The sequence below is a fragment of the Arachis stenosperma genome, chromosome 7 (assembly GCF_014773155.1).
Source record: "Arachis stenosperma cultivar V10309 chromosome 7, arast.V10309.gnm1.PFL2, whole genome shotgun sequence".
Lineage (NCBI taxonomy): Eukaryota > Viridiplantae > Streptophyta > Magnoliopsida > Fabales > Fabaceae > Arachis > Arachis stenosperma.
This window is the reverse complement of record NC_080383.1, coordinates 26,717,853-26,725,373: the sequence shown is the minus strand read 5'-3', so window position 1 is coordinate 26,725,373 and position 7,521 is coordinate 26,717,853. Positions and strand designations below refer to the sequence as shown.

The window sequence follows — 7,521 nt, the reverse complement described above, 5'->3', positions numbered from 1 at the left end:
TCTTTTTCACGTTTTTGGTTTGGGTATTTAGTGATTTTGATGATTTTAGTGGTTTAGGTGAAATTTGACATTGGATAATTGTTGGATTTTACCTCCAATCATTAATGGGTGAGGTAAGAAACCATCAACCCTTTTAAATCTCCCAATTTTTTGAGGTTAGGGTTTTGAAATTTTGAATGTGTATGACATTATATGGAATTAGGTTGAATATATGTGAAGTTGAAGTCCAATTGGTGGTTTGAAACAAAATTACGGTGGTTGAGCTTGTTGATTTGATAATTGGAGACTTGAAGCTTATGGAGGAGAGGTTTTGAGGCATTTCGGGCTTAGGGAGGAATTGGCCAAGGTATGATTTTGGTTTCTCGTAGTTAATATATAATGTTGCATGAAAACTTAGCCTAGTTGTTCGTAAGATAAGTTGAACGGTGTGGAATTGTGCATTATTGTTGAGAATTGAATTGTATATTGATTGAGTGTAAAATGTATTATTATGATGGAGCTTTGATATGATGCTATGGAATGATGATAATTGTTAATTTTAACAATGATTGGCGAGAGGTATTGTTTGATTTTGAATGGTGGATTTTGGAGTGCAAAGTGTTGAGTAAATTAAGTGTTTTAGGGGTTGCATGATTGAAAATTGGTTGAGGAGTGCTTAGTAACGTAGATATATGTTTTTGGTATTGCTGAGGATATGGTTTGATTGATTTTAAAATGAGAATTTTGAAAAACTATAGTTTTGTAAACTTTGGTAAAACTAATTTTTGACCAATTTCGACGAGTCATAACTTGACTTCTGGACCATTGAAAGAAAATTGGGTTCGTGAAGTTTGTAAGGTTCAAAGAACAGACTAAAAATGATTTTTAATAAAAAAAGTTATGCGCGTCAGAAGTTTGGTATGAAAAACTGGTTTTCTGCAATTTAACAGCTTTTTGAAGGAAATGACATTCATGCATACGCAGAGGGCATGCGTATGCGAAAATGTCAAATTTTGAATGCATGCGTACGCAACTTTGGCAAATTTTTTACCTATGCATACACGGGTGGCATGTGTGTAACACCCTAACTATCAAAATGTCACACTTCCGGCTGCGCCACTCTGATAGCTCGGGTATTACAACGACTCTTAAAATATTTAATACTACAATATGAGCCTGTTTAAAACTTAAACCGTATTTTTCAAAAGACCATTTAAAACAAAACATAAATCCATATTTACATCCATATACATACATATACATAGTATTAGCTTACAAGCTTTACATAAAACAAATCTTATCCCTCTTACAAATTATGAAAAGTTAAAAGGCGAGGAAAACATAAATACTAAAACAATACAAAATATCGTATAAACAGAAAAGTAACAAGCTCTTCCGAACTTTGTCGTCCATATCCTGAAAAAGAAAAGACCTGCAGGGGAGTGAGAACATCGTCCTTGATGGTTTTCACTATGGGGTTAGAGAATTGCTATAATAAGATACGTAAAAATAAAACTTTTTAAAGTATAGTGATCGATAGCTGTCTTATGTATCTTTTCAAAACCAAAGGTTTATATTCAAAAATCCGAAATCCATTTTAAAGAGAAATCTATTAATTCTTCAAAAATCCAAGACCTTTTTAAAAGTTTTTCCTAGACAGCATGAATAACCAAGCGGTTCCAAGCATAGGTTCATTAAGTCTATGCTGAACCAGTTTAGTTTTTCATACTTTACTAAACCAGAAACACAAACCAAACACGGCCCATGGCCCAAAAAATTTCAATCAACGTCCAATTCATCACAATCCACTTAATTTCAGTCACAAACACAAGTAAGAAGGTTCAAACACAATCAAGCAGTTACGTCAAGTAGAGCAATTAGCAGTTAAACATAATTATTCACATAGGCAAACCAATTACAATATGCACACCTAAACAATGTCATATAGATGCACATGATAAATTCCTGTCCTATGGCTGATGAGTCTCATTTGTCAGTTTTAAAGCCAAACCTGACATGTCCGGTAGCTAACCCTGGACAGAACACCAAACACGGAGCAAGTGGGACAATGCCGCAACCTTTGCATCTTACCCGCGTACCCAGAGCAGGGGATAACTTCACCCTGCCTCTTACCCAGGTGGTGTTACAGTTCTCAACCCAGAGCAAGCGGCGATAGAATTTCTCCCTTGCATTTTACCCGAAGTTTCGAACTCTCAACCGGAGCAAGTGGATAACACCGCTGCATCTTACCCGGAGGCCTATTATAATCAAATTCAAACTTATTTTCATTATCATTCCAATTAATTTATAACCATTCATACTAATTTCCGCACTTCCTTCACAATCCATCTCAAATCAAATCTTCTCATGCCATATAACATTTTTCCTCAAATCACTTTTCTTTGAAAACAACGATCAAATTCATCTTTGACTCAATTTCTAAAACCTTCTCATATCTCAAGCTAATTCAAGCTCTCATGTCACTTTGTAACATTTTCTCAAAACTCCAAAAAAACTTTCAAATATCATATCAAATGGGAATTCTCTTTGAAAAGACTCAAAACCTTCACTTTTAAATCATTCATTTAACTGTTTTGAACCAGAGTTATTAATTAACAACCTTGGCAAAGATTCAAGACTCTAGGGAATGATAACCTACCTCATCTCTTAAATTCCTTAGAAATCCTTGGAATCATAGTTACTTATATTGAAATCAATTAAAATGGAGATTTAAAACCAAAACCAAGGCATGTAAGCTAAAAGTTCCGAACCATTTTCAAATCAAAGTTATTTAAGCCTAAAAATCAATTTCATTTCATTCTTAACTCGGAAACCTTTCCAAGGCTCGGAATTGTTCAGTCTTGCTAAGTCAAAATTTAAAGAATACTTCAAAAGCAAAATGAACTTAATTAATCAAATTCAATTTCTTTTAAAATCTACTAAAACTTCTCCAAAAGTACTTCTTTAATCATACTTCAAAACATAAGTTCTTTCAAATTTAAATAAATCTTAAAACATAAACTTTCTTTAAACAGATTAAAATCAAAATACCTATTTCTTAATGATGAGCGGATAATTTGTATGCTTTTTGGCATTGTTTTTAGTATGTTTTTGGTATGATCTAGTTAGTTTTTAGTATATTTTTATTAGTTTTTAGTTAAAATTCACTTTTCTGGACTTTACTATGAGTTTGTGTGTTTTTCTGTGATTTCAGGTATTTTCTGGCTGAAATTGAGGGACCTGAGCAAAAATCTGATCCAGAGACTCAAAAGGACAGCAGATGCTGTTGGATTCTGACCTCCCTGCACTCGAATTGGATTTTCTGGAGCTACAGAAGCCCAATTGGCGCTCTCTCAACGGCGTTGGAAAGTAGACATCCTGGGCTTTCCAGCAATATATAATAGTCCATACTTTGCCCAAGATTTGATGGCCCAAACCGGCGTTCAAAGTCACCTCAAGAAATTCCAGCGTTAAACGCCGGAACTGGCACCTAATTGGGAGTTAAACGCCCAAACTGGCACTAAAGTTGGCATTTAACTCCAAGGAGAGTCTCTACACGAAATTGCTTCATTGCTCAGCCCAAGCACACACCAAGTGGGCCCGGAAGTGGATTTTTCTGTCATTTACTCATTTCTGTAAACATTAGGCTACTAGTTTTCTATAAGTAGGACCTTTTTCTATTGTATTTAGATCTTGGGATTATTTTTGATCCTTAGAGAGAGCTTTTGATCATGTTTTATGATTGAACTCAATTTGGGAGGCTGGCCATTCGGCCATGCCTAGACCTTGTTCTTATGTATTTTCAACGGTGGAGTTTCTACACACCATAGATTAAGGTGTGGAGCTCTGCTGTACCTCGAGTATTAATGCAATTACTATTGTTCTTCCATTCAATTCCGCTTGTTCTTTGTCCAAGATATCACTTGTTCTTCAACCTGATGGAGGTGATGATTGACGCCCATCACCATCCTCACCCATGAACAAGGTGACTGACAACCATTCTTGTTCTGCAAGCATCTGAGGCTTAGTGAATATCTCTTGGATTCCTGATTGCACGATGCATGGTTGATCACCTGACAACCGAGTGCTCGCCTGACAAACGAGCCAACCATTCCGTGAGATCAGAGTCTTCGTGGTAAAGGCAGGACTTGATGGCAGCATTCAAGAGAATCCGGAAGGTCTAACCTTGTCTGTGGTATTCTGAGTAGGATTCAATGATTGAATGACTGTGACGTGCTTCAAACCTGTAACCTACTGGGCGTTAGTGACAGACGCAAAAGAGTGATTCTATTCCGGTAGGGGAGGGAACCAAACCGGTGATTGGCAGTACTGTGACAGAGTGCGTGCATTAGCTTTCACTGCGCGGATGGGAGGTAGCTGCTGACAACAGTGAAACCCTATACGAGCTTGCCATGGAAAGGAGTAAGAAGGATTGGATGAAGGCAGTAGGAAAGCAGAGAGACGGAAGGGAAGGCATCTTCATACACTTGTCTGAAGCTCTTACACCAATGATATACATAAGTATCACTATCTTTATATTCTATTATTTTCATTCATCATCATATACATTTGAGTTTGCCTGACTAAGATTTACAAGATGACCATAGCTTGCTTCAATAGCAACAATCTCCGTGGGATCGACCCTTACTCACGTAAGGTATTACTTGGACGACCCAGTGCACTTGCTGGTTAGTTGTGCGAAGTTGTGTAATGCCATGGAATTGAACCACCAAGTTTTTGGAGTTCATGACCAGGGATTATGAGAGTTGTGAAAAGTATTGTTCACAATTTCGCGCACCAAGTTTTTGGCGCCGTTGCCGGGGATTGTTCAAGTCTTGAGCAAGCTTTTGGTAACAATGCCTGAGATTGTTCAGTTTGGACAACTGACGGTTCATCTTGTTGCTTAGATTAGGTATTTATTTTTTTTCGAAATTCTTAAAGATGAATTCTAGAGTTTCATGATGATTTGTTGAAATCTGGCTGGCTGAGAAGCCATGTCTAATCTGATTGGACCGAGGTTTCAACTTATCACCACAAGAGCGTGTTGATTTTCATCAAACTTGCTTTTGGAGCAGTGATCTGCTAAGGCTTGGCTGACCTTTGGTCATGTCTAGTGTTTTGGACCGAAGCTTTCCTTGAAAGCTTGGCTGGCTGTGAAGCCATGTCTAATTCCTGGACCGGAGTCTTAGACTAGCATTGCACTGATTCCTGGAATTCTCATTAAGAATTTTGATACCTTTTTCCACTTAATTTTCGAAAAACACAAAAAAAAAAAATTTACAAAATCATAAAAACCAAAAATATTTGATGTTTCTTGCTTTAGTCTAGTGTCTCATCTTAAGTTTGGTGTCAAATGCATGTTTTTGTTACATTTTTCGAATCCATGCATATATTTCTTGTTTTGATCTTTAAATTCTATTGACTTGAGTGTTTATGTGTCTCATATAGTGTCAGTAGTACACAAACTGCTAAGTTTGGTGTCTTTCATGCATTGTTATTTGATTCTTGTTGCATTTTGATTATTAAAAATCCAAAAATATTTTTAATTTGTGTCTTTTCAAGTCAATGATACAAAGAATTGAAGATTCAGAACACACTGCAGAGGAATTATACAGAAAAAGCTGAGCATTCAAAAATGCCCAGTGAAGAAGGCAGACTGGCGTTTAAACGCCAGCCAGGGTACCTGGTTGGGCGTTTAACGCCCAAAGAGGTAGCATTTTGGGCGTTAAACGCCAGAATGTATACCATTCTGGGCGTTTAACGCCAGGATGGTGCTAGGGGGAAGATTTTGTTTTCAAATCAATTTTTTTTCAAGTTTTCAAAGTTTTTCAAAACCAAATCTTTTTCAAATCATATCTTTTCAATCAAATGTTTTCAAAATCAATTTCTTTCCTTTTTCAAAGATACTTACTAACAATTAATGATTTGATTAAACATTTTTTGCCTTTTCTATTAAGGAAGGTTTTATGTTTGAATCATATCTTTTCTTGTTAGGCAAGTCATCAATTTTTTAAAAAAAAATCACATCTTTTCAAATTGTTTTCAAATCATATCTTTTAAAATTGTTTTCAAATCATATCTTCTCAATCACATCTTTTTAAAACCATAACTTTTCAATCAATTCTTTTCAATTACATCTTTTTCAAATTAGTTTTCAATCAAATCTTTTTAATTTCTAATTTCAAAATCTTTTTCAAAAATCACTTGATTTCTTTTCTACTTTGAGTTTTCGAAAATTATCAATCAAATTTTCAAAATGTTTTCAAAATCTTTTAATTGAATTTTCGAAAATCCTCTTCCCTCCTTCCCACATCCTTCTATTTATGGAGTACCACTCCTTCTAAATGCACAATTCGAACCTTATCTAATTAAAGTTCGAATTCTTCTTCTCCTTCTTCTTACTATTTCTCTTTTCCTCTGACACTTCAAGGAATCTCTATACTGTGACATAGAGGATTCCACATTCTCTTTTTCTCTTCTCTTTCATATGAGCAGGAGTAGAGACAAAGGCATTCTTGTTGAAGCTGATCCTGAGCCTGAGAGAACCTTGAAGCGAAAGCTAAGAGAAGCTAAAGCACAACTCTCTTTAGAGGACCTGACCGAATTCTTCAAGGAAGAAGAACACATGGCAGCCGAAAACAACAACAATGCCAACAATGCAAGGAAGGTGCTGGGTGACTTTACTGCACCTACTCCTGATTTCTATGGGAGAAGCATCTCTATCCCTGCCATTGGAGCAAACAACAAGGTGCTGGGTGACTTTACTGCACCTACTCCTGATTTCTATGGGAGAAGCATCTCTATCCCTGCCATTGGAGCAAACAACTTTGAGCTTAAGCCTCAATTAGTTTCTCTAATGCAACAGAATTGCAAGTTCCATGGACTTCCAATGGAAGATCCTCATCAGTTCTTAGCTGAATTCTTGCAAATCTGTGACACAGTCAAGACTAATGGGGTTAACCTTGAGGTCTACAGACTGATGCTATTCCCTTTTGCTGTAAGAGACAGAGCTAGAATATGGTTGGATTCTCAACCTAAAGAAAGCCTGGACTCTTGGGAAAAGCTAGTCAATGCTTTCTTGGCAAAGTTCTTTCCACCACAAAGATGGAGTAAGCTTAGAGTGGAAGTCCAAACCTTCAGACAGAAGGATGGAGAATCCCTCTATGAAGCTTGGGAAAGATACAAACAATTGATCAGAAAATGTCCTTCTGACATGCTTTCTGAATGGAGCATCATAGGTATTTTCTATGATGGTCTCTCTGAACTATCTAAGATGTCCTTGGATAGCTCTGCTGGAGGATCTCTTCATCTGAAGAAGACGCCTGCAGAAGCTCAAGAACTGATTGAAATGGTTGCAAATAACCAATTCATGTACACTTCTGAAAGGAATCCTGTGAACAATGGGACTAGTCAGAAGAAAGGAGTTCTTGAGATTGACACTCTGAATGCCATATTGGCTCAGAACAAGATATTGACTCAACAAGTCAATTTGATTTCTCAAAGTCTGTCTGGAATGCAAAATGCACCAAACAGTACTAAGGA

At 36.6% G+C, this 7,521-nt stretch overlaps 1 non-coding gene across 1 annotated transcript; it reads right to left on the bottom strand.

The window, feature by feature from the left end:
- Positions 1 to 7,090: 7,090 nt before the first annotated feature.
- On the bottom strand, positions 7,091 to 7,198 carry LOC130942872 (small nucleolar RNA R71). The gene has a single exon (XR_009071418.1). It is a non-coding gene; the product is annotated as a small nucleolar RNA R71 (small nucleolar RNA).
- Positions 7,199 to 7,521: the final 323 nt, after the last annotated feature.